The 27,197-nt window shown below is 35.2% G+C and overlaps 1 protein-coding gene across 8 annotated transcripts in view; it reads left to right on the top strand.

Annotated features, from left to right (window-relative positions):
• tspan9a (tetraspanin 9a) overlaps positions 1–27,197 on the top strand; it is a 494,333-nt gene that overhangs the window by 403,680 nt on the left and 63,456 nt on the right. The gene's annotated exons all lie outside the window — the stretch shown is intronic.

Here is a 27,197-nt window from a genome sequence, read left to right as displayed (position 1 = left end):
TAATTAACCCTCTTCTGACCAAAAGCATTGAAGTTTTGCCCTTTCATGTGGATGTTTGATTTCTGAGAAATGTTAATTAGCTTGAAATATAGGGAAGCTGAGGCTTAGAAGCTGTCAGAATGTCTTGCATTTTTGATGATGACCGCTTTTGGTGAGAAATGTCCACTTTTGGTTTCAGGGATCTGCAAACAGCCTTTCAAATGCTGTTTTAGTTTTCTAAACTGTTATTGACAGAAATGAATGTAAAGGCAGTGTTTCAGTATTTCAAGTACAAAATGTTTGCTGTAAAACTTCTTTTTGATTATCGATGTGACCAGCAGAGGCCTGCAGTTTTGATATGAGTAGATATATCAGTTAGAAATTATATTTTGGACATCAGACACACTATAACAATGCTGAGTTCCACACATTTACTTCATGTTGTCCCAACACAAATCAGTTTAAATTATTATCTCTTACAAATTTAACTCTCTGGGGTCTGAGGTGATTTTGAGACCCCTAAGATGTTTTGACATGCCCTGACATTTGTGCTTATTTCAGCTAATTATTACATAGTATAGGCCAACATTTTTTATTTTATTGTTTTGTATCCAGCACATTTGCTACAATAACATGTGAGAAATATTGATGTACATGCTTGCAATTTTTAGAAAAAAAAAAATTATGCGTCATTAGTAGGTTTTGGGAAAAAATGTAGCTCAAATAAGGTCCAAAAAACCACACTAAATGGGCCTGAATAAGACTTTTTTAAGTAACTAGTCTTGTAGGCTAGAATATTTACTTCACAATTATGTCAAGAAATTCTGTACTCCCATTCAAAGAAAACATTACAATGATTTACATTTTGTAAAGTCAGTGTTTAGGTCAGCTCAGTTTTATGCATGCGAGTGACAATTTGAATATTTTACCCCTGGAGAGACAAAAGACACTCCCCCACTGGCTTATGTTCACCCATCAAGGGCATTGTAAAGCAATGTCCAGCTGCAAAAGCTAGCCCAAACTAAATGCTTGTTGTATTACTTGCTGTATTATGACCATGTAAAAACTATGGGTACACAATGTAAGTGTACTTATACAGCAAGCACAAAAAAAGTGTGTGTGTGTGTGTGTGTGTGTGTGTGTGTGTGTGTGTGTGTGTGTGTGTGTGTGTGTGTGTGTGTGTGTGTGTGTGTGTGTGTGTGTGTGTGTGTGTAAATATATATAGAATGAAATGGTATAAAATGTTTTTAATAATAAAACGCTTCCTTGTGTATTAATTTAGCATTTAAGTAGATTAAACATGAAACAATTAAGAAATAAAAAACTTCAATAGTTGTGCTGTTTTAACTTATTTTAAATAAGTAGTTTGAACAAGCAGCAACAATAATTTTTGAAGTGCAGACTTAATAATACTTTCAATTAAATGATACTTTATTATTTCTACATGCGCGTCGCTGGAATAGTCCTGGAATAGAGTCTACAAGCAACTTTAGCCAGGTCACGCTTTATATAGGATTTTTTCTGCATCGTGTGCAAAATTTCAAGAACAGTTGATTTTGTTTTAAAGCCCAACCTGTGTTTAGTCAACCTGCTTATTTTATTTTATTTTAGCTGATTTCCCGCAAAATTATTCAGTTAGAGAGCATACTGACAATGGTTTGATGAATTCTCCAACATTTGATGAATTCTCGCTTATTTAAAGGTCATTTAATGTCTGATTCTACACAAAATAATTTGGTTAGGGAGCATACTGATGATGGTGTGATGAACTCTTCATCAGACAGGACAGAGGTTATGAAGTACAAGGAACAGAAAGTGGATTGTTTAACAGCTAATGTGATCTAAATCTCTGTGGAATTTACTCAAATTATTATTATTTATTTTTTTTGGAGAATCACAGGCAAGACTTTTCTTGGACAAAGCTGGAAAGAAATTTCAAGTTTGTCTCGTATACACTAGGTTAACTTTTTTCTTTTCTTTTTTTTTTGTTTTTTGCTAATGTAGTTAACGCAATTGACTGTTTATACATGTGCCATACAATTCCCAATAATTTAATAGTAAAAGTAATGCCTTTTGGACCACGACATAATAAAAATAAGACTGTAGAATTATCCAACGCAATCTCACGGCCATTCGTAACTTTTTTAATTTACTGGCTAATTCGCATGAATTCGTACGATCTAATTTGTACAATTTAGTACGATTTGCTCATCATCCAATGACGGTTGGAGTTAGGGGTGGGGTTGGGTGCCACGTCTCCTTCCTAAAATCGTACATTTTCGTATGACTGAACTCATACGAAAAACTAAACTGACAAAACTTAAAATACTAACGTTTCCTGGTGCGATCAGGCTGAATTGTCTCATAAATATGACATGTATCTCAAAAAATGGGAGAATATCTCAGCTTTAATTTGTCGTCTGGCACATAGTCAGAATCACTATGGTTCAGATGTGTTGCAGTTTTAAATATACGCTGTCTTTAAAATAGATTTTCTAAAAAAGATGACTTTCAGAGCCTGAAATGAATCTTTGACATGGCCTAACTCAGTCAATATTTAAGATATCAAGGTTATATTTTCACAGAATATTCATTACATTGTGTAGAATGATTTCAAACAGCGATTCACAAAAAAGACTATCTTGGTTTTCACAGAGAAGGTCACACACATGTATATATATATAAGTTTGGAATATTTTATTGCATCTTTTATTTTAAAGTATTTTCTGTTCATTAATGTCATTGGCATTTTAAATAACCCTTTTCTTTGTAAATGTGGTTCGAAACATAGTTTATTCCTGCAATTCAAAGCAGAAGCTTCAGTATCATTACTCCATTCTTCAATGTGACATGCTCCTTTACAAATCATTCTTACGTATTGATTTGTTTGTTTTACTGTGCCTGCTTTTGATTTTCCAGTCCAAAACCAAATCATTTACATTGAAAGCTACATCTCAACATCTCAAATGAATATATTATACTTTACTTGGAAAAAGATGGGCACCAACAGCTTGATTATTCATACCACATGAATGTCTTTGATCATTGCAAAAGTCTTGCATCATTGCAAACACAGTCTAATATTAATCAGCATGTCAGTTCTGCGTGGTTTTTGTTTAGCGTTGTAAAAAAATAACCAAAAGAAGCCACTCATAGGCGTGACTAAGTCCGTGTAGTGTTTGAAACATTTCTGGCATGTTGAAAATCCTTCCTTAATATATTGAAAATAGGTTAATGATTCCTCTAAATCCATCATCAGAGAGATTTACATAATTTATTGTTCATTTGGGACCCCCGACAGGCATCCCATCATTTTTGCCAATGGTCTAAGCTTTGGCAAAGCCCCATCGTCAGCTACGGTATGAGGGTCAGTCCTTACATACGCACTGCCGCAATGCCACGCTGAATTAATCTCTCATGCTGTCATTGCCTCTTTGAGCCAAGATATGTGCAGTGCTGGTGTGTGTTACTGTGTGGCACCCTGACGAAAATTGGATGAAGTCTTTAGGCAATTGCAGGTTTGCCACACTGGTATATTAGATATCTCTTTGTTTTAGGAATGGCTGTAGAATCTATTAATGCATGTGGTGTTACACAATGCTTGTTTATTTTAGTGGTGACCAATTTCAGTTCTTCTCCTACCCTAGATCCATTCCATTATGCTTCACACGCTTGGTCGAGCAAATATTAATAAAACCGAGGCAGGCGACCTTGATCAGAAGCAGAAGAGAGCGGACCGATCAACAGAGAAATCAAATGATGCTCATATTTTAGGATGCTGATATTCAGGCCAGGCATTGAGTGGAAGTGAAAATAATGAGTATTGATTAATTCTGGATCAGTCATAAGGGAGAGCAGGAAGCTCATGAATTTATCCTAACACCCTGACCCTGACTGTCATGTTAACCTCATGGCAATGAAATAGAATCGTATTGTTATAAAGCAATCAAAATGTCCATAAATGTCATGACACACCAAGTCAACATCAAAGAGCCGGCAGCAACAAAACCTGACTTTGTTGTCGCCTCACATCAGCCGTCTCTACAAAAGGGCTGTGTTTGAAGGGCTGTGTTTGGAGTATGTTGTTCTTATAACAATACATTCATTCATTCATTTTCCTTCAGCTTAGACTCTGATTTATCAGAGGTTGACACTGCGGAATGAACCGCTGACTGTTCCAGCATAGTGTTTTACGCAGCGGATGCCATTCGAGCCACAACCCAGTACTGGGAAACAACCATACACATCACACAAACACACTCATACACTATGGTTAACTTAGTTTACTCAATTCATCTATAGAGCATGTCTTTGGGGGAAACCAGATCACTCGGAATAAACCCACGCGAACACGAGGATGTCACGGTTGCAGGTTTGTGCGCTTTTCCGGAGTGTATGTTTGATCACGTGGGTTTGTTTTGTTTTGGTTGTCCATGTGTATTTGTTATGCTCACGTGATATGACGACACTCAGCTGGGCTGATTACATGCCAGCTGAGGCTCATTATTAGCCCTATATCAGGGCGACGTTTCTATGTTTCTTTGTCAGTTCGTTACACCTGTTCTCATGTGTGTTATCTGTGCTCAGGCCCCTGAGGAGAATTTTCTGGACCCTGTTTTCCTGTCTGTTCCTGCCCTGTGTTCGTCGTCCTCCTAGCCTGTCACTTTCATTGTTTGTTTATTTTGACTTGGTCAAATAAACTTTAATCACTTGCACTTGGATCCTCTTTGACTCTTATTTTTTGAACGTGACAAAGGAGACCAGTGACCTTCTTGCTGTGAGTGCTAACCACTGAGCGGCTGCCAACCTATAACCGTATATTTTTACTAAAAAAGTATATGTATACTGTAAAAAACAGATTATGATAAAACAACAGCAGCTATGGTTGCTTTAATTTTATGGTAAAAAATACAGTATGTAAAGGGATGTCTAGAATTTATGGTAATTTACCATATCTCATTCATTTATAGTCATACACCAGTGTTTTAAGCATTGACATCTAAACACAGTAGCTTTTCATACACAGTTTATTATATAGGAGGTGCTCATTGTCATTAACACATGGCACTAAAGCAGGGGTGCCCAAACTTTTTCATATAAAGGGCCAACAACCAAATATCATTGATAGCTGTGGGCTGAAGAAAAATATACCTATATAACTGTAACTGTAAAATATAACTATTTTACATAATTATTACATAAATATTTTACATAAAAGTTGCTGTAATTTACAAATGTATTTAATAAAATGTAAAAATAAACATAAAACATAAACAATCACATTTAGAACACAGTGGAGTTCAATGCTGAAGACACTAGTCAAGCAGAATCTGCCTTGATTTGCTCATCGAAGTCCTCCATCCGTCAGGATACAGTGTGTACATTTTGAACTAAATCTGATTAAATGAGACCATTTAAATTAAAACATTTAATTTCAGTTAGCTTTTTGTACATACAACAAACAAATAAAAGATTAAATAAAATTTCTCTAAAGCATTGCCTATCATTCTTCTCTTCTCAAATAGCATGGCGGGCTAAATCAAAGGTTATCATGACCCAGTTTTGGTCCCCGGGCCCTAGTTTGGGCATTTTTGCACTTAAGTAATGCAATAAACATTATATATCAATATTAAATGTTACATTAAACTCTAATGTTCATAAATGGTGAGAGAAAAAAAGATCTATAGTAATGTAAAAAAAAAAAAAAGCATAAAATGTGAAGTGCGGGGAATACAGTTATTCTACAATTGAAGTCAGAATTATTAGCCTTCCTGAATTAGTAGTTTTAATAACCCATTTCTAATAATGGATTACTTTTATCTTTGTCACGATGACAGTAAATAATATTTTACCAGATACTTTTCAAGAAGTGCAATTTAAAGACTTAAAGACTACACTGTAAAAAAAAATCTGTAATTTTACAATATATTTCCCCCAGCTGAGGTGCCAGAAAAAAAAGTAAAATAACGACACAACTGTTATAGCGAAATAACAGAGGTTAAATTACAGAAATTAAACTTTAAGGAAATTTCTGTAATTTAATGTTCATTATTTTATAGTAAATTTATCAGCCGTTATTTTACTTTTTTTTTTTTTTTACAGTGTAGGTTAATCAGGTAAATTAGGCAAGTAAGGGTAATTAAGCAAGTCATTGTATAACATTGGTTTGTTCAATATAGAATCAAAAAAAATATTGCTACTAATATTGCTAACAGGGATAAAAAAACAAATAAGACTTTCTCCAGAATAAATAATATTATTGTAAATACTGTGAAAAATTCCTTGCTACACATCATAGAAATATTTAAAAAAGGAAATAAAATCACAACAGGGCTAATTCTGACAACAACTGCATATTAAGTAAACTTACTGTTAATGTCACGATCAGCTGTGATCTAGTAGTTGCAGACCGCTGAATAACTACATCTGCCACCACATAAACTACAACTATGATGCTGTGTACCAATCAACACCCGCTACAGCTGACAATAATCTGGACGCACACACAGCTGAAACTCACAATCAATGATTACCTTGGCTATATATATATATATACCTCATATTCACACACACAGTGCTGAGTCTTGTTAGTCTGTAACACCATGAAGTGTTTGTTTGTCTAAGTCTTTCCGTGTTTGATCCTTGCCTTGTTTTACCATTTGTATTGATTCTTTGCCAACTGTACTGACCACTCACCTGTAATTTTTGACCATACATAGGATTGCCCCTATGATACTGCTTGTATCCATTTGAACATTGTCTGCCTGACCACTCTCTGTTTAATAAACTGCATGTGGATCACCAACTCCATTGTCCAGTGTCCTACAATTACAGTTAACCAGGTCACAGACTTTATCTGTAGTGTTTTTACAGTTTTTTTTAAGGACTACAATAGCTGACAGGGTTTTACAGTGTTTGGTATTGTGCAAAAGGGCTGTCGCAATACATCAAAATTGATTAATATATTGATCAAAAGACTAGTAATATGATGCCGATATGATCAGTTATGACACCTCAATATATTATTTACCTGTTTATTTTAGTACGCTCATTGCATATAAAGAAAAAGCTAATAAAAATAGCATTTTTTTTTTCCAGAAATCTGCCCAAAATAGCATCATCGCAAGACTAAGCAACATTGCATATTCTCCCATTATTATGCAGATCTAAAATCCATGTAAACCGGATTCTGTCAGTCTAAATGAATGACTGTCACTCATCCCTTACGCCTCTGAGACTCCTCCATTTCTGGATGGCTTTCATAAAACTGAGGTATTATATGAATCATCCGTACTACTCTGGAGGCATAATAGGGCCATCAGAAAGGAGGAGGTTGGAAACCGAATGAGCTCATGCCTGTCCGCCCTGCCAGTTATGTCCATGCCGAAGCCTATCCGGTAATGTGATATGGAGGGTGACCTCTGAAGCGGCAGGGAGGCCAAGACACTAAAGGGGACAAAGATGAAGTGGCCATCGAAACGCCTACTCATGCTGCTCTAGGTCATATCTCGCAGATATGGGTGGAAGAGCAAGGAATGGGTCATAAACAGAAAAGCCATGTATTTGTCTTGCAGTGGTTTTGTGGTCATGTTGATAACGTCAGACTTTGGTGTCCAGCACTGCTTAAGGTTGTGACACAACAAGTTGATGGTCAGTCGTCAGCTATTCTCAGGAGTCATTCACACAGATTGCAATTTCCCTTTCCAGTGCACTACTTCTCTATTCTGTTTTTTAATGTATACACATGCCTGACAGAAGTGTTATGCTTGTGTCTGCTGTGCACATGAGCACCACATTTTTAGACGACGTGTGAAGTTAAAAGAACTTAAAATTTTACAACAGTGTTGCTCATCACTGTCAGTTCCAAAACACGAGTAGATTAAACAGAAGAACTCTGAGGTGGGACACTTGTGCAAGTTTTTGTTTTCTCTTTTGTTGTTCAGTGGGATACCTTGGTGCTTTATGGTTTGTTCGTTTTTTTCTCAAACCAGTGCAAATTGTTGCGTCCCATGTTTTTAGGCATTTTTTGTGAGCATCTGTTGAGCCAGTTTTTGCAGTCTGTCTGCTGTGGTTATCATGTTGATTACAGTTTGTCTAGTTCAGCATGTTGAATCAGTGTCCAGGCTGTCGATGAGAGAGATTGCTGTGAGTTCATGTTCAGTTAAGCAAACAAGAGCAAAAATGATGAAAGTGTGTAATGAATTCAAGATAGTGCAGACAGACAGCTGCTGTAATTTTTTGTCTTGTACCTGAAGATTCAAATACACAAAAGTAATTTTCATAACATGGTTGAAAAAAAAGATCAACATAATATTCAAAATGGTTTGCTCTGTTTACAGTTTGCATGTATTTTTAAATTAATTTAGGATTCTTTTGTTAATAAGTAATAATGACTATTGTTTTTTTTTTGTTTTTTTGCTAATATAGAGAGTTTTCTAACAGTAATGAACACACGTCGTTGTTGAAGGGATTTTGGTGTGTTTACCAAAAAGTTGGGCAATATGTCCAAAATTCATAACTTAGAACACTGTAAAAAAAATATATGACAAAATGTCATGACAGCAAATTATTTTAAGTCACTTTAACTTAATTAAGTTAATCAGGTTTTAACTATTTTGTAGCTATATTAAATGTAACATAATATTTTTAGTCGGTTTGACTGATTTAAGTCAAGGTGACTAGAAAAGTTACTTTGATTCAACTAAAATATTAAAGGCAGGAATATTTTTTTACAATGTATACATTTTGATAGAACTGCTATAAACATTAAAAAATTAATTCAGTTGTGTTCTAATAATGTTTGGCAATATACTCACCGGCCACTTTATTAGGTACACCTGTCCTACTGCTTGTTAACACAAATTTCTAACCAGCTAATCACATGGCAGCAACTCATTGTGTTTAGGCATGTAGACATGGTCAAGACGATTTGCTGCAGTTCAAACCAAGTGTCAGAATGGGGAAGAAAGCTGATTTAAGTGACTTTGAATGTGGCATGGTTGTTGGCGGAGAATGGCCAAACTGGTTTGATCTGATAGAAAGGCAGCAGTTACTCAAAAAAAAAAAAAACACTTGTTACAACAGGTATGCAGAAGAGCATCTCTGAACGCACAACACATCGAACCTTGAGGCGGATGGGCTACAGCAGCAGAAGACCACAGCGGGTGTCACTCCTGTCAGCTAAGAACAAGAAGCTGAGGCTACAATTCGCATAGGCTCACCAAAATTAGACAATGGAAGATTGGAAAAATGTTGCCTGATGATGTGATGAGTCTCTATTTCTGCTGCAACATTCGCATGGCAGGGTCACAACATGAAACATCAACAACATGAAATCATGGATCCATCCTGCCCTGCATCAACAGTTCAGACTGGTAGTGGTGGTGTAATGGTGTGAGGATATTTTCTTGGCACACTTTGGGCCTATTAGTTCAAACTGAGCATCGTGTCAATGCCACAGCCTACCTGAGTATTGATGCTGACATCTTCTGATGACTGCTTCCAGCAGGATAACGTGTCATCTCATAACGTGCAAATCATCTCAGACTGGTTTTTTGAACATGACAATGAGTCCACTGTACTCAAATGGCCTACACAGTCACCAGTTCATAATCCAACTAAGCACCTTTGGGGTGTGATGGAACTGTAAATTGGCATCATGCAGGAACTGACTGAGGAATATTTCCAGTACCTTGTTAAATCTATGCCACAAAGGATTAGGGCAGTACTGAAGGCAAAAGGGGGTCCAACCCAGTACCAGTAAGGTGTACCTAATAAACTGGCCAGTATAAAGTAACACTGTTGTCATTTTCCTTGCATATGTGTACGCCTGCCAGTACTATTTATTTCCATCTCTGTGCATTGAGGGAGTAGGTTCACCTTTGGTCCCAATACCATAATAGGGGAAGCATGAATAAACACAGTAAGACCATACCTGATTGGTTAAATTCACATAAACAACAGATGCATTCTACACACAAATGATTGGCGCATAAATTTAATTCCCTGTACCTATCTGCCTTATGAATATTATCTCCATAACAATAATTGTACAATATATTATGCAACCTTAATGTATTTTCGCAGAAATTACAATTTTACTAGTAAACTGATGGGATTGAGTCTTGTGAAGGTGCAGAAAGTAGACAAGGGACTCGGTCTGCTATTATTTGCAGCTTCTTCTCAGGTCAAAGGTGAGCCGTGTGTGTCTGTCGATGGTGAGAGATGAGACGAGCGGATGAATTGACTCTCAGGCCAGGCCTAATGGGAAAACTGTATGCCGAGGCGAATATCTTCAAACACACGCGTGCATACTCATGCACAATATATCCTTTTGCTTATCCAAGCTAGGCCTTGTGGGAATTAATATAGAGTTCTGCCTGAAATAGAGTGCATGACTGAGGTAGGATTTGGATGCAAGATTGGCTCAAGGACTTCCTGTTTCTCCTTATCGCATAGGACAGTAGGGGATATTGTTAAGATAAAATCAAAACGTTAAAAACTTTATCTTCGCACAGTTATTTTTCCTAAAGACAAGCTCGTATTTGTCCTCAATGGATGAAAGTGCATTCCTAGGACCTTGAGGGGGGTTTTCTTGTGGTATAGGCTGCATGTGGAGTTTGTATTGTTGCTGTCTCAGCACGCTAAGCATTCCCTTAGCACCCGCGGCAGCATTAGCACCTTATGCATACAGATGGAGCTGCTTGGCCTGTTTACGTTCAGAACTGATTACCTGTAAACTGAAGCGAGTTTTGTGTTCATGTAGGGTAAGTAATGACCGTTGACTTTGTATGTTTGAGTTTGTACACCATCACACATGCTTATGAGTTTCCCAGTCACGGGCAATTCTTATTACATCTTGTTACGTTTTGTTAAATGTGCATTTTGATTAAATCGGCTGGTCAGGAAATGGAGACTGTATGTTGTATCCAGACCCATACAAACATTGATTATATACACTAAATATGCTCATTAAAGTTCTGTTTTCGCCAAGAACGATAACCAGGGATGTTTGTAGACATTTTGTCACCCTAGGCGAGAGCAAATATATGGCTTTATGTTCATAGCTGTGGAACCCAGCAATTTTATTCACTTAGCATATACGAAGTGATTGTTTTCTCTTCTAGTAAAGACGATGGCAATGAATTTTTCAATGGCTGCTATTTTAGCAATAATAACGTTACCTGCTTGACAGATAATGGCAAAAACATAACAGCTTGAAGCCCACACTTTGCTCTTCTCAAAGGCTGGAGCCTGCAGTGTTTAGCATTCATGTAGAGTGTCCTCATCCCATAATAAAACAACCCTTTTTATTGCATACTTGTCAATTCATAGGCTTACTTAAAAGTAAGACTGTTAAAAGCTGAATTATTCGTGTCTGCTTCAAACATCGCTCTTGAGAAATTGTATGTTTAATGTTCCTGTGATAAATGTGGCTGTTAGATCATTGGAGATTAATAATTTTACTTTCTGAGAGGTGGGGGAGGGGCAGGGGCCGCTCTATGGTCTAGTTTGCCTATATTTTGACACAGTACTGGTACAGTTTTGTTGTATGTGTATTTCACAAACACCTTTTTTTTAGCTCTATTTGAAAATAATAAACATTTATATTGAATGGGAAGATTTTGTAGAGGAGTACATCTGCAAAAAATAAAATAGACTATTTACCAGGTACAGGTTGCTAGGTGAGCATCAACCTTTTTCTCAGATGACAAGCTGACAAAACATTGCTGTCATTCTGATACAAGTTTTATCAATGGAGAAAATTACAAAAGCACTGCAGTGTTTGTGTGTTCTGTGCTTGTCTGAGATAATTAGTCTACCGAAATGTGTATATTCCGTACAAGCTGAAGCTGATCTGTCAATTCTTGTCACCTGACTTGTGACGGTGCGCTCAAGGTATTCATTCAACAGGGTGTGTGCGTCTTGAAGGCGCAAGCGATTCATGCCGCTTGTGCACGCAAGCTGCGCACCTCCATTGGAAACAACAAACTTATGCAAACATTAGAAAAGATGCAATATGTGAACGATCCCTACTGCTGCCACATTTGCAATCTCCAGCAGCTAATCTTCCTGAGCAGATATGGTGGATTCACCTGTTTGTTGACAAATGGATTGCAGATCAATTCCTTGGCAGTTTGTTACTCCTTCAGTGGGCCTTTCCCCTTAGCAAAGAAACTTTCCAAAGATGTCTGTTTCCTACTTATTTTACTGCTTCTTGGTTAAATTTGGGCACTCAGGTGACTGAGATGTAAACGAAAGAATACGGTCATTTTTAAAAAAAAAAGATTTTTCAAAATAAAAGACTTTTCAAAATAATAGATCGTTCAGACTGAGATATTAAATAAAACAGAAATAATTCTTGATTTCTTGTGCGGCCAGATACCAATTGATCCACGCACCTATACCGGATCACAGCCCGGCGGTTGAGGATCACTGATGTACAATGCTTTAAACTAATTGACAAATGCTTACACAGGCACAGGCCTTAAAACACACTAACTAACTAACAACTAATTAACTTTCACGTTTTTAAGGTTAAACTGAAATGGCCCCACAATTGTATCTGGTCAACTATAATCCTGACTCCACATTACAGATCCTGCAATATGAATATTGCACATTCACACATTGCGATATCAATGCTAAAACCATATAATGTACAGCCCTTATAGGCCTGTAATTAATATGTGATTTGTAATTGCATTTATAATTACATGGTTGACCCATCCCTTACCCATAAGCCTACCCAGTTCACCAAACATATCCAAATACCCATATCCCACCTCTGTAGAAATGCAATATAAACACTACATTATAAATTGTATTTTTTGATGTGATTATGTTGTAGGTATGGCACAAATGAAGTGGGACCAAAGCATGTTTCTTCTGTAGAACATTTTGATGATAATTTATTTATTTTTTGATGAATAATGGATTTAATATGGAATGAGCAAATCATTTTAAGACTGATTACTCATTCAGAAAACTCATTAAATAGTTTATAAACATAAACCATCATTACATTTTTTTTATCAATTATACAGTGATGAAATGTGAAATCAGTATGAACTAATTATTTAATAATAGATTTTTTTTTTCTTTTTTGGTGTCAAACCTGAATTTTGATACTGGAAATAAATATGAAAAGTGGCTGTAGTACACCATGAAGCATTTATTATTAATATCACTGTTTTCTTTTGTTTCTTATTCTTTGATGGTTAGAAAGTTCAAAAGAGCAGCATTTGCTTAAAATAGAAGTCATTTATAACATTATATAAGTCCTCAATGTCACTTCTGATCAGTTTATTGTGTCCTCGCAGACTAGAAAACTAGAAAATTGTAGGGTCTGAAGTCCCATTTTCCTTCTTAACTCAACTGAAAAGCTATGAAAAATAGACTGAGGATGAAAGAGAGAGAAAGGTCTAGTATATGCTGCTCGCATGACAAATAGTATCTGCCAGGACAGCGTTCACTTGGTAGCTTGTACAATCCAGGAGAGAGACAATTAGTCTGAAAAACATGCTGTGTAATGTTGAAAACGCGCTGAAAAGCAGTCAACAGTAAAGCCGAAGCTTGTCACGTTGACTCTAGCAAGAATTCATTGAATGAGTGAACATGTGTCATTCGATTTTTTTTGGAAAATAATCTCTCTCACTTGCTCTGTGTAATGTTATAACCAGCAAAGTCGGATGTATTCTCGATTTAAAGACTAAATTGACCTCGTTAAGCATCCCGGTCTCTTAAGAATGGAAGGAAGTTGTCTACTTTTTCTCCGTCATGCAAAGTGACTATTGATTATGCTGTACGTCTTTGATAGCGGATTTCCTCTCCATACCAGGGAAAGGGAGATCATCCTTTAGCACTTAAGCGGATGTGCATATTTAGCAGCTCTGGTCCTGCGGGGTTCTGTGTAATAGTATGATGTGCATTGCTGCGTTGTTAGCTGCAGGGGCTATTGTGTTGTGTGATAAAAGCCCGTAAATATATTTACATCCTGTTGGTGTGCATATAGAGCTTGCACGACTTAAGAAACACATTCTTCTTTTTGAATGAATCAATTTTGAATTAACTAAAACTACTATTATGAATCTGAGCTTGAGCCTACGTTTGTGTATAAACGAACTTTGACGTATGTTTTATTGACGTAGCTGGTAGCTAGCTCTCTGCAACTCTCGCATGGTAGCCCACTAAAAGATAAGCAAGGCTGTGCCCGGTCAGTGCCTGGATGAAAGCCCACATGGGAAAGCTAGGTTGCTGCCGGAAACGGTGTTAGTGAGACCTGCAGGGGGCGCTCAACCTACAGTCTGTGTGGGTCCTAACGCCCCAGTATATTGATGGGTACTCTATACTATTCAGTGAGCACTGTCTTTCGGATAAGACAAACTGAGAACTCTCTGTGGTTATAAAAAATCCCAGGATGTCCTTTGAAAAAGAGTAGGGTTTTAACCCTGGCATCCCTAGGTTATTATAGTTGTCGAAAATGAATAAAATAATGAAAAACTAGAATTGAAAAAAATATTTTCGTTTACTGAAATACAAAAAAACAAAACGTTTTTTTAACAAAAAAAAAACTAGAACAAACTCAAACTGTATTGTGTACATGCAAAATTAAATGAAACTAACTAAAATTGTTGCAAAAACTTTTTGTCTTTGTGAATGTATTTAATACAGACTGAGAGCCTTTTAGAAGTAAATCTATTTACTTCGCACTGCCTGTAGTTTGACCCATACGCCAGCTCAAGCAGGTCCTTCTCCAGTCATCCTCGCTGTTGCACCCGCGACAAAAACAATGGCTGGAGATGACAGCAGCATAGTGACAATATTAAGCAGAGACTTAAAAGTATTAATTTATCACATTTGTGCCAAATAATTGTTGTTATTTCTGTAATAGTGATCACTAACGAATGTTTCTTTTTAACCAAATCTTCTAAGTAAACCAGTTGAACTACTTCATGTATCCGTTGAAAAGATTCACCAGTCTTTCACTAGTCTTCAGTAGCGTTAAACACTTATCCACAAATAACTTACATTTTAACTTGCCTAATACCCAACTCTGACATTGAAATAAACCAATATATTCTTAGTTATTCAGTTATTGGAACAGTACTTTACTTAACTAACTGCAGCGTGGGTAAACTGAGGGCTTAAAAAAGAGGATCTGTCAAAATGTTTGTTTATTTCATAACAGAAAGTCGGAATGGAATTTAATTAAGTGTTTCATGCTTCAGTTTCTAGGTAAAATGAATGCTATGGGGAAAAAATAACTTCTTTTTTTACCTTTTCACACTAATGATATATACAGGGACATATTATTGACAAATACAGGATTAAGCACATGCAGTTTTTTGCATAATACTAAATAAATACCAGAAAACAACTTAAGAGTGTCTATGATTTATAGTTGCATGAATCAAAATCTGCCTGTCAACAAAACAGTCTAAGATTAGCAAAAATATAACAGCGCTCTCTATTGGATTTGTCATCTGAAATTTGCAATGAAACGTACATGGAGCAATGTATTTTACAATTCACTTTCTGTATTTTTATTTTTATGAGCCTAGGTTGAGAACAACAACATTCTACCACGATGGCCCAATCCCAATTCTATTTTTGTACATCTGCCCCTTTCTCTTGGCCCTTGAAACAGAGTGTGAAGTGGAAGGCCTTCTAATGGGACACCACTACAACAATTGCACACCTAGTCATATGTCATTGCGATCTTACTTAATATAAGACTGACGATCGCGACTGCTGTATTTATTTACATTAACATTAAAGTTATACCAGACACTATAAAAAGGTAATTCCCAGCCACTAGACCTTTCTAACAGGGGATTCCAGTGTCATTGAGTGACAGATGTGAAAGTATGTTGTGGGACTACTACACAGGAGTTATTATTATGGATTATCGATATAGAAATTTAGCTTAGCATTTTTGTTTAAACACAAACGCTGTTGTAAATGTATTAAAACATATGCTTACTTGTTGTAAAAATTTGTAAAATATACAAAGTTGGGCATCTCCTTACTTCCATGTGCAGCCATGCTGCCGATGTAGATGGTCTATTCTGGTCAATTTTTGTACCTTGGTTTCGAGTGTGGACGTGAAAAATATCATATTCAAGGGCTATCTAGCCCTTCCCCTTAGCCCTACGCCTTCAAGCTAAAGAGAATTAGGAGACCCCTACCCTTTCACATGAATGCACAAAACCAGGGGTAGAGGTAAGGGTAAGGGGTATAGAATTGGAACTAGGCCTATATGTCTTGCAAAAATGATTTATTGCTATCTGGGTTTTTATTATTTTCCTGTTTATCCTTATTAAGCGGCTCTGACACTATATCTATACATTGTATAAAGCTCTATAGAAATAAAAGTGTTTACTGGACTTGAGTGATTTGTGGATTGCTTTGGCACTTCTGATGTAGGGAACTCATGCTTGGACATTGTGCTGCTGAGTGTATTAATATAATTGCTCTTTTACTATTGAATCTGGTATGGACTTCAGCCTCTTAGAACTCAAGTATGTTTGTATTTCAAAACTGGAGTTGCATGAGCATAGAGTACTCTCGAGATGAGTGTCAAGATGGAACTTGGGTGGGAAATTGAAGTACTTCAAATGAATACGTGAGCAGAATATGTCCTCACCTCAGCTCCGTTCTGCTTTTAAAGCCAAGGTGAGCGAGTCCAGCTCACTTCTTGATGAAATTTCATCACCATCTTGGCTTGAGACGGACTTGACAGGTGCCAGTCTGCGTCGACGAGTGGACTTTTTTACCAATAACGTTTCATTTTCTCTGCGACCTGATAGTTCAAACAATGTTTTTAATTTAGACTTCCACATATACCACAAATGCCTGTTTTAGAGGCTAGAAAAGATGATTTTTGATATCTGTCAAATGAATCAATTGGGAAAAAATATATGACATTGTCAGTAAGTTGAGAAAATGCTGAGTGAAAAAGAATAGACATGCATTGATGTTCCCGCTCCTCCAAATCCCAGCTCACATCTTAAGTTTTCGCGAGTTCAGATTGGTCTGCGTTTTCAGACAGGCAGATAACACACCGTTTTGGAGAGTGAGGTTGGCAGCAGGTCCCAGATTAGGAGATAGATGTGCACATTGTGTTGAATAAGGGAAGAATTCCAATAACCAGAGCTGTTTCTCAAACACAGCAGCCCTGTTCCATCATAAGACGCTTTATTTATATAAAGGTTTAGGGTTTCTGCTCCCTGTGGAAGATTGATTTTAGGAGGTTTGTATCAGTGTAGTGGTTAATACACTGATGGCCGACATTTTGAAAATTCTCACTGCAGAGTGAAGTAAACTTTTCCTTGTTATAGTTTGAACAAAGTGCTTATGTTGCTTATGTTGTAGAAATGGATCATCCTAAATTCAAAATATTACTTTGTCATTAGGTATAACATAAAACGAAATGTTTTGTTTTTCTCCATTTTAACGTTTTTTAGATTTGCAAAGATATAGACAGCGCCCTCCAGTGTATTTGTTATCTGAAATGTGCAATGAAATGTACCCGGAGTAACATATTTTCGCAATAATAATAAAAAAAATTATAATAAAATAATAATAATAATAATAATAATAACAATAATAATAATAATAATAATAATAATAACAATATTGAGTCTGGGTTGAGAGCTCCACCAGCATTCTACCACTAAATGCCCAGCAGAAATCAAAATGTCATTTTGCCGTGAAGTTTAACATACTGTAAAATGCGATGTTATACAATTCTCCTATTCACGAGAAGACATTGGCGTGTGAGCTTCAAAATGTTCAGTTTTCTGAAGCCACATGACTAATTTGTGTAAGAACAGAGTATACTATTATAAATTTGTAATGCAGTTTATTCTCAAAATGTTTTTATTCTTATCTGGCATATTATTAATAGCAAGGGTAAAGTTGAACATTTTTAATTTAGTATTTTTTTATTATTCTATTTGTCTGTTTTTATGTATTCTAGGTGCTAATTGCTTTCACAAAATATATAAACAGCACCCTCTAGTGGATATGTAATCTGAACTGTGCAAAGAAATGTAGCCAGAGTAACATATTTTACATTTCACTAAATAATAATAATAATGAGGCTGGTTTGAGAGCTACACCAGCATTCTACCACTAAATGTCCAGCAGAAATCCGAATTTTTGCCGTCAATTATATAAAATGCGATGTTATGCTATTCTCCTATTTACAATAAGACACTGGTGTGTGAGCTACAAAATGTTCAGTTGTCTGAAGCCATATGACAAATTTGTGCAAGAGTTTCTATATTATTATATATTTTAATGCAGTTTTTTTTTTCAAAATGCTTTATTTACAGCAATTTGACGTATTATTAATATCAAGGGTAAAGATTGACATTTTCAGTTTAGTAAATTTTTATTCTATTTGTTTATTTGTATGTATTCTAGGTGCTAATTGCATTTTCAAAATATATAGACAGCGCCCTCTAATGGATTTGTCTTCTCAATTGTGTATTGAAATGTACCCGGAGTTACGTATTTTACATTTCGCAAAAAAATAATTATAATATTAATACTGAGGCTGGGTTGAGAGCTACACCAGCATTCTACCACTAAATATCCATCAGTAATCAAAATGTCACTTTGCTGTTAAGTATTGCATAAAATAAGATGTTATGCTATTCTTTTATTTACGAGATTTACGATTTACTATTTATATTGGAGTGGGAGCTAAAAATGTTCAGTTGTCTGAAGCCATATGACAAAGAAATGTTTCTATACTATAATAGATTTTTAATGCCGTCCATTCTCAAAATGTTTAGTTTAGTCTTATCTGTCTTATTTTTAATATCAAGGGTAAAGATTTTAATTTTGTAATTTTCTTTCTGTTTGTCTATTATTGTAGGTACTCAAGGTGCTAATTCCATTTACAAAAGCTTGAAGCATGAACTATCTGTCACATAATACTACATACATTTGGGAAACATTTATAATAGAACAAATAATTCATAATTTTGCTTTTAACTGTATGGAAAATGTAGTACTCTTTCTGATCTCAATCTTGAAAATTTGAAAATCTTTCCCAGTCTTTCTGATTCAAATTGGCCCACACACATTTTACTTGAAGCTATACATATAGCAATAGCACTTTAAATAATATTTACAGTAGTTTCTTACACTAACTGTTTGTTTCACTTCATAAGCTGTATCACCAGAAACCAGTGTTGGGCAGTAGCATCGCTAAAAGTAGTGACGCTACTAGCTTAACTACATTTCTACTGAGATGTTACTGGCGGTAACATCGCTGCTTTCTAAATCAAATAGCTTTTCAGTAGCAAAGCTATTTTTTTTGTTAAGGTGCGTTGTAGGGTCCACGCAAGCTGAATTTATCACTCGAGAATCATTAGGTGACAGCACAAACATTCAGTTTGTCACATTAAAGTTTAATGTAGTAAAGGCTAAAGTATACTATGGTGACTATCATTAGTTTGTGATAGTTACTAGTTAAAAGAATATTATTTGCAGTAAATAATTGAACTGAATATGTTTCATTGATCACTAAGAAATGATTGACTTGGATTTAAGTTGCTTTGATTTAAAAATAAAAACTGCAAAAATAGCTTGTAGCTAAGCTACTCTTGCCAGGTAGCTAATAGCTTAGCTCACTACATATTTCAAGTAGCTTGCCCAACACTGCCAGAAGCCAAGATGATTCATTTTTTTCACCCATATATGGTTTATTAGCAGAATTTATGTTTTATAAGATGCTGATAGCCACTTTAATAAATGAAGATTTTTTTTTAAAGTTATGTACGTTCCATATTTGATCGACGTCAAATGTCTTTGCCATACACGCCGCAGCAGTGTCAACACAGTTGAGAATCGAGTTAAGAACTGTACTGTAGTGTTAGTAACTGTACTTTATTTGTGCGATTGGATAATAAACCAAAGTTGGTGACCTGGTGTACCCAAAAGCTAGGAACCAGGGGTGGGGGGAAATTACAGGATTTTTCTGGAAGAACTAGCAAAACGGCACGGTGGCGGCAAATGAAGCTGAAATACAGGTGGCTCCTGGGAAAAACGGGAGTGTTGGCAGATATAGTCATTGCATCTTCTGTGTCTGCTGACTTTGGAAGATAGAAAGTTATACAGGTTTAGAGGAGCATGGGGTGAATTAGTGATAGTTTTGGCGAACAGTTCCTTTCAGCTGGTACTACAGAGAGTTGAGGTCTTGTCATTATTTCAGCTCTGTAATCATACTAGACTTGTCCTCCGTCATCTTAGTTCCTCTGAGTCCAGTACTGCTCATATTTCTGGGCTCTTTAGACCCATATCTGATGCTCTTCAGTTCCAGCTTTGTCCTAGCATCCCCTCTGGTAGCCCAGGCCTGTTTCTATTTCTGTGATTGTAGCACTGGCTTTTCAAGGCTGGACAAACTAGTGTTTGCTGTTTGTTTGCTCAGAGCAACGACATCTGTTTGTCTTGAGGGACAGAAATCTCTATAACTCTATCAGTGTTTGGAGTGGTGGGTTTATGGCCCTACAGAGCCATTTTGATGGTGTGTTCAAAGCTTTTTAAAGTCTAGCACACATACAAACCCCCCCGGAGTGCCAATGTTTCTTTATGAGTCAGTAAGGGAATAATAAAGGGTTGTTCTTGTTTATTGGGCCGTTTATGTATTTCTGTTATTCTGTTTATGTTATATATAAACTAGCTGACTAGCTCATTTATAGTACTGCATCTTTGTGGATTTTGTTTATAATCGTCCAATTAGTTAGGTACTACAGTATTTGAAAAGTTTAAGGTTTTTCAGTGCAATCAATAGTTGTTATAATAGTTTATTTGTTAACACATTTTGTCTACAGCTATTTGACATATTTGCCCACTTTAATCATAATTACATAATGCTGTTAATTATGATATAAAATTTCCAAGTCATTCTTAATAAATTCATCAATAAAGTAATAAAGTCGTTGAATCATTCGCTTAAACAACTTGGTGCTCCGGTTTTCCCAAATCAGCCACCTTTTCTTAATGAATTTAGAACCGGAATAAAATACCATAAAATATTTACCACACTGCTTATTTACAGTATTTGCATAAAACTTTTTCTCATTATACATTTATTAACAATTTTAACATTTTTAAATGTCTAAATTCACAGACATTATTTTTGACACATTATTTAAAATATGTGGCTATTAACAAATTTTTTTAAATTTATTTATTTATTTTTTTTTTTTTTTGGGGTGGGGGCAGTGACTATTTTGGCAGGGAAGTAAAAATGTCAAACTCTGGCCTAATCGGGCAAATGCAAAAAAAATCCTTAGTGTCGTACCCTGCTTTTGTAACAATATCTTTGTCTTTAATGTCACTTTTGATCAATTTAATGCACATTTGTTATGTGACTCCAGTTACTGTATTTCTTTTTTATCTTAAAAACTGAATTTAAACTTCCATTAGCGATCAGCGGATATGTATTTCTGCATTTATGGCACCCTCTAGCTCTCTCATCTTCAAGATTTGTCTTCTCCAGCCTAATTTCAGTCCATAATTAAATAGTCTGTAGTCGGTTGAGCTGCTAGAAATCTGTGAAGCAGAGCAGCACAAATTAGCCAACGATATCTAATAGTTTTCCCCCTCACCCGATTCATTTTCTTCTCATCCTCCGCTGTGAGATAGAGAGGTGTAGTGACAGGAGTCAACCCTAAGAGAGCTGGCTATTGATTGGCATATTTATTTGGATCGATTTGAAGTCGTTGAGTCCATTTAAAGTCATATATTAGATTCAAAATAAAATGTCAAAAGCTTCAAGCTGCCGCTTGAGCAAAACTGGTGTCTTAAAGCGATAGTTTAGCCAAAAACAAAAATCCAGTCATCTTTTACTCACACTCCAGTTGTTCCTAATCTAACTGTGCTTTACATGAACAACAATGAAAGAAAAGAAAATTATTAAAATCATAAAAAATAACTAAAAACTGGTTAAAATGTGTTAAAATGGATTTTAAAGGACTAAAAAAGAAAAGAAAGACAGTAGTAGTGCGATCTGTCGGACATAGCACAGTGTCCATTCAGTAAAAGCACAGCTAAACAGAGTTGCGTTTCCCAAACAACAACATAACTCGGCTGAACTAATGTTTCCCTAAACTGTAGTTTCTCTATGATCTCTATGAGTTTCTTTCATTATGGAAGATAAAACTTCCATAATGATGCTCTAAACAGAGCGGATTAACAACTTCTTTAAAGAAAAAAACCCATATTTTTTTGTGCAAATTATATTGTTTTACACGCACACACGTTAAAAAATTCCAATATTAGTTTTGGAAAACATGCACTCATTTTCAATATTAATTGAAATATATATATATATATATATATATATATATATATATATATATATATATATATATATATATATATATATATATATATATATATATATAAACAGCTCATATAGGGCCATATATTATTGTGAATATGTCATATTCTATTCTAAAACATAAAACCACTTAGATAACACATAATTTAATCTCATATATAAATCAAATACATAGTTTATGGTTCTAATTTCTAATTTTCTAATTTCTAATTCTAGTAGATAATTTATTAAGAAATGAAAAAAAATATACTTAAAATTATTATTATTATTATTAATAATAATAATAATAATAATAATAATAATAATAATAATAATAATAATTATTATTATTATTATTATTATTATTATTATTAATAATACTAATAATAATAATAATAATAATATCATTATTATTAAGTAGGATCTTGCTTATTTATTCATTCATTAATTTTCTTTTTGGCTTAGTCCCTTTATTAATCTGGGGTCGTCACAGCGGAATGAACCACCTTGTTTATTTTTATTTTTTAAATTTTTTTTATTTATTGTATTTATTTATTGTGGCCCATGTCATATACAGTACAGATACATTTCTTAATAGATAACCTACTATAAAATTAAAACCATTAAAGTATGCTATATATTTAAGTTTTCACCGTTTTCACAAGCTTTGGAGAGGTAAAGTAATCTCTGCTTTAAAATAATAGGTCACCCATAACTTTCGTCTTGAGCCAGGACTGCATTCAAAATGGCATAAATGTTTTTAAAGTGAACTGCAAATGTAGCGCAATTGTCAATATGAAGATCGCTAAAACTGAACTGTAAAAAATACTTTGAAGCTAAATTACACCTAAGAGTTTTTTTTTTTTTTTTTTATCATTCCACGTTTAAATGTTGGAACGTTCGAAAGGAGTAGCGGGGATAGGGGGTTAACTGGAAATAGAACACAACCAGGAACTATGCTTCAACCTACAGCTCAAGAGGTGTAGTTGCAAACGTACAAGTTCACGACGACACGTTGGACAAGGATTTGGGAAACGGCAAATCAACGAACTATATTTGTAACGATGCAACTTGCAACCTTAGTCGGCTAACAATGGTTTTCAGAAATGCACCCCAGATATGTTTTTAGTCTTGATTTGATTTCTGAAAGCTGATTTCAGCAGTGGGGTTTGTAGTAGCTGAAGGCCGATTCACCCTGCTTTAAGTTAACTCTTGGAATTTCTGTTTTTTTTTTTCATCCTAATGATCTGAGTGATCTGTTTATATTTAATTAGCATATCTGTAATGGATTGCGTTTCTAGGCCATATAGTGATTTATAGACAAGAAGTAATACTTTAAAATAATTTAAAGATTTAAAGAGACCCAGATTTTCTGGTTCTGGTCAGAATCCTGGCAGCAGCATTCTGGATGAGCTGTCTTACTGTCTTTTTGGGAAGGCCAGTGAGTAATCCACTCTGCTGGTGATAAAAGCATGAACAAGTTTCTCTAAGGTCTCACTGGAAACAAAGCATCCAATTCTTGCAATATTTTTAAGATGATACTATGCTGGTTAACTTACTGCTTTGACATTTATAATAAAGTTAATAAAATTTTTGTCAGTTTGATTGATATAAGTTGAGATGACTAGAAATGTTCATCAAGAGTTTTTTTTGACAGTGTATGTTTGAAAACTCCTGGAAGTGAGTAAATCTTTTTTTTTTTTTTTTTTTTTGGTGGTTTTCTTAATTGTTGGGTGAACAGTCCCTTTAACATTCTTTCTCACTGAATATTCTGTTAGATGTGATATTCATGTATTTCCAGTGTGACATTAAACACATTTCCGGTTTGTGAAAATCATACCAATTTGAATGAACGCATGCAGTATTTATATTTATTTAATTTATGTAAAAATAACTTTCTCGATCTGACATTTCACTCTGTTCCATTCCTATGAAAGTTTAAAACCTCAAGTATTCCTGTTTCATCTTTCACAGCGCATCTGTTGGCTTTTAAGGCTTGCGACTGATTCTCTTCAGCCGTACATTTTTTCCCACAGTTCCACTGCATTATTCACTGTCAGGCTTCTCTTTGAGACACTACGATGGCAAACCCAACTCTCCTCTTCACCGTGGGGGGAAAAAAAACTGTGCTTTGTTGGAGGATGGGGGGGGGGGGGGGGGGGCAAAGACAATGTGAATTTGTCAAGACTGTTTACAGCTGTTGTTTTATTAGTTTAGTAAAACCTCTGGTGTCAGAAGCCAACAGAGACAAATAGAGTCGTCGAAGCTGGAAAAAGAAGAACAGTCAAAGTTCTCATCATTTCTTTTGACTGAGACGACAGCATGTTTTGGTGCTCATTAATTCTCCAGTAATTGGCCAGAGAAGCTGCAGGCAATCCCCTGAAGAGCAGCGATTTGGACTCATCATTCTTTGGCCTTGTTATCTGTAGGTTTGGAGGGCTTTGGTCCATATTTTTATTTTTATTTTTTGTAGAAAATTTGAGTTATGATTCTTTCCGATTTATCTCCCGGGAATTTAGTCTCTAGAGAGCCTTCTGGAAACGTTTCAACTAGTTCTTAATTTAGATCAACTAATGCTTAACTGTTTAGTTTAAGAAGCTTAGAAGTATTTACATTAGGGCTGCACAATATATCATTTCAGCATTGATATCTCAATGTGTGTGTCCACGATATCACATCACAGGATATAAAATGTTGAATTTGGATTATAGTTGATCAACACAGCAGTTCAGAATAAAGCATTTCAACTTTGTTTTAAGCATTCGGGCGCAAAAACTAAGAACGTTTGTTACTTTAATGAAGAATTGTTTTACTGAATTAATACATTGAAGACTTCACAGTGTTATTTTACATTTCATTGTTCAATTTCCGTACCTGAATACTGTTTGAGTTTACAGAAAACCATAAAGCACTGTTTATTTTACTTTTTTTATTGCTCGATTGCAATTATTTTTGCTTGCAATTTGTTTTTTATTTTTATACATGATTTACACCCTTACAAAATCCCCCTGATCAATCTAAATTAATTATTTCTTTCTAAATTGAGCTGTTCGAGCTACCTGGTGAAATTGTTTTCATATCGCAATATAGAAGCAGAGAGAAGAAAAAAATATTGCAATGACAGATTTTTCCAATATTGTACAGCCCTAATTTACATGTAGTTTTCTGTATTACGCAGAGACTTTTGTCCCAACTGTTTTATTTTACCGAATTTACAGTCCCAAACCTGTGATCTTAGCATTATCAAAGTCTTGCAATACTGCATAAGCAGCAAATTCTTTACATAAAATAAATGAAAAAATACCAAATTCTAAAAAATAAGCTAACGCGACACCTTAAGAACCTTTTGTTAAACTAACAATATTGTTTGTATGACATTCTATTCAAATAAAATATTATTTCTTAATTTGCTTTATGCTAATAAATAGTAGTTTATTTATTAATAGTGACTTATTGTAACTAATCGACTATTGAATTCAAAATAAAAGTTTGTATTTATGTTAATATTTGTGTACTGAGTATATTTTTATGTATACACACACACACACACACACACACACACACACACACACACACACATACATACATACATGTATGTACTAATTATATGAGCAACTCATAGCAGTGCAATATGGCTGTATATCGGCACTAATGGGAGGCGTGCATTGGCACAAGGCCACTGTCCAAGAGCCTTAGTGTCCCACCAGTGATGATATACAGCCATATTGAACTGCTACGAGTGTGATATTGTGATTATACAAAAGTTTGACGGCATAACCGTATATAATAAAAAGAAAATCAAACATGGAGAGTGTAAAAATCCTTTTGTATGAGGAATTACTTTCTTCCGCCACTCATTCACATCTGCAGCTGACTGTAAGAACAGAAGAAATCATTGCTACTTCACAAACATCACTTTAGAGCTAGTAATTTGAATGATTCTCTAGTGTAATGTCTAATTAGATCATAAGGCTGAACAGTATGAAATGCCATCAGTCTAGAGACATTTCCCAGTAGTTCTCTGTTGCAATCGGGATGTCACAATAATTAACCCTGGGAAAGCCAAAGCAAAGCAAACACTACCAGAAACACTACCAGATTACCATGATATAAATACAGAGTCACAACAAAAGAAAGAGATCAACTTAGAAAGTCACTTACCAGTTTTATAGTTATTTGATCAGCTGTAGTTTGAAATCATGCCAAGTTTTTCTCCTCTAATTGCTTATTATGCAGTCTCTGTCACCATCTTGTGGCGGAACATCAACCATCTTAGCTCTGCTCAGTATGATAGGCTGATGAATGCCAACACGCTGTATCTCCGAAATTATAAATATTTAAAATAGGCACTATCCTTATAAATAATCTAATCAACTACATTCTCACCTACAAAAGTCTCAAAAGTACATTATGTTGTCCAACAGCTGCAATATTTGCCAAACTGTAGTGAGTTTATTGATCTGCTGTCACTCTATGTTGGCGGAGTAATACAGAAGGGTGAGGAGGCTGTATGAGTGCTGTCATTATAGGAATATTACATGACTATCAACCAATCAGATTTAAGAACTAGACAGAACTGTTGTTTCAATATAATAATTTATGTTCTATTCACCTTATTCTTCGCAGACGAGCGGGCACAGCCATTTGAATTTTTTTGGCTCGAGACTTCCGGTCTCATTCACTTCCATTCATTTTTAAACATTAAAAACTGCACATTTCACTGCTTGATGTTGCAAACTGATATTTCCTTATTGTATTATTCTACTTGATATATAGTTTGACCGTTTTCTGCCGTTTATTATTCCAAGTCATTTCTCTCATAGGCGACTGAATCGTAAGTTCTAAAACAATCGCGAAAACAGGCGCACTTCCGCAT

The sequence above is a fragment of the Danio rerio genome, chromosome 18, assembly GCF_049306965.1.
Source record: "Danio rerio strain Tuebingen ecotype United States chromosome 18, GRCz12tu, whole genome shotgun sequence".
Taxonomy (NCBI): domain Eukaryota; kingdom Metazoa; phylum Chordata; class Actinopteri; order Cypriniformes; family Danionidae; genus Danio; species Danio rerio.
This window is presented reverse-complemented; position numbering and strand designations above follow the sequence as displayed.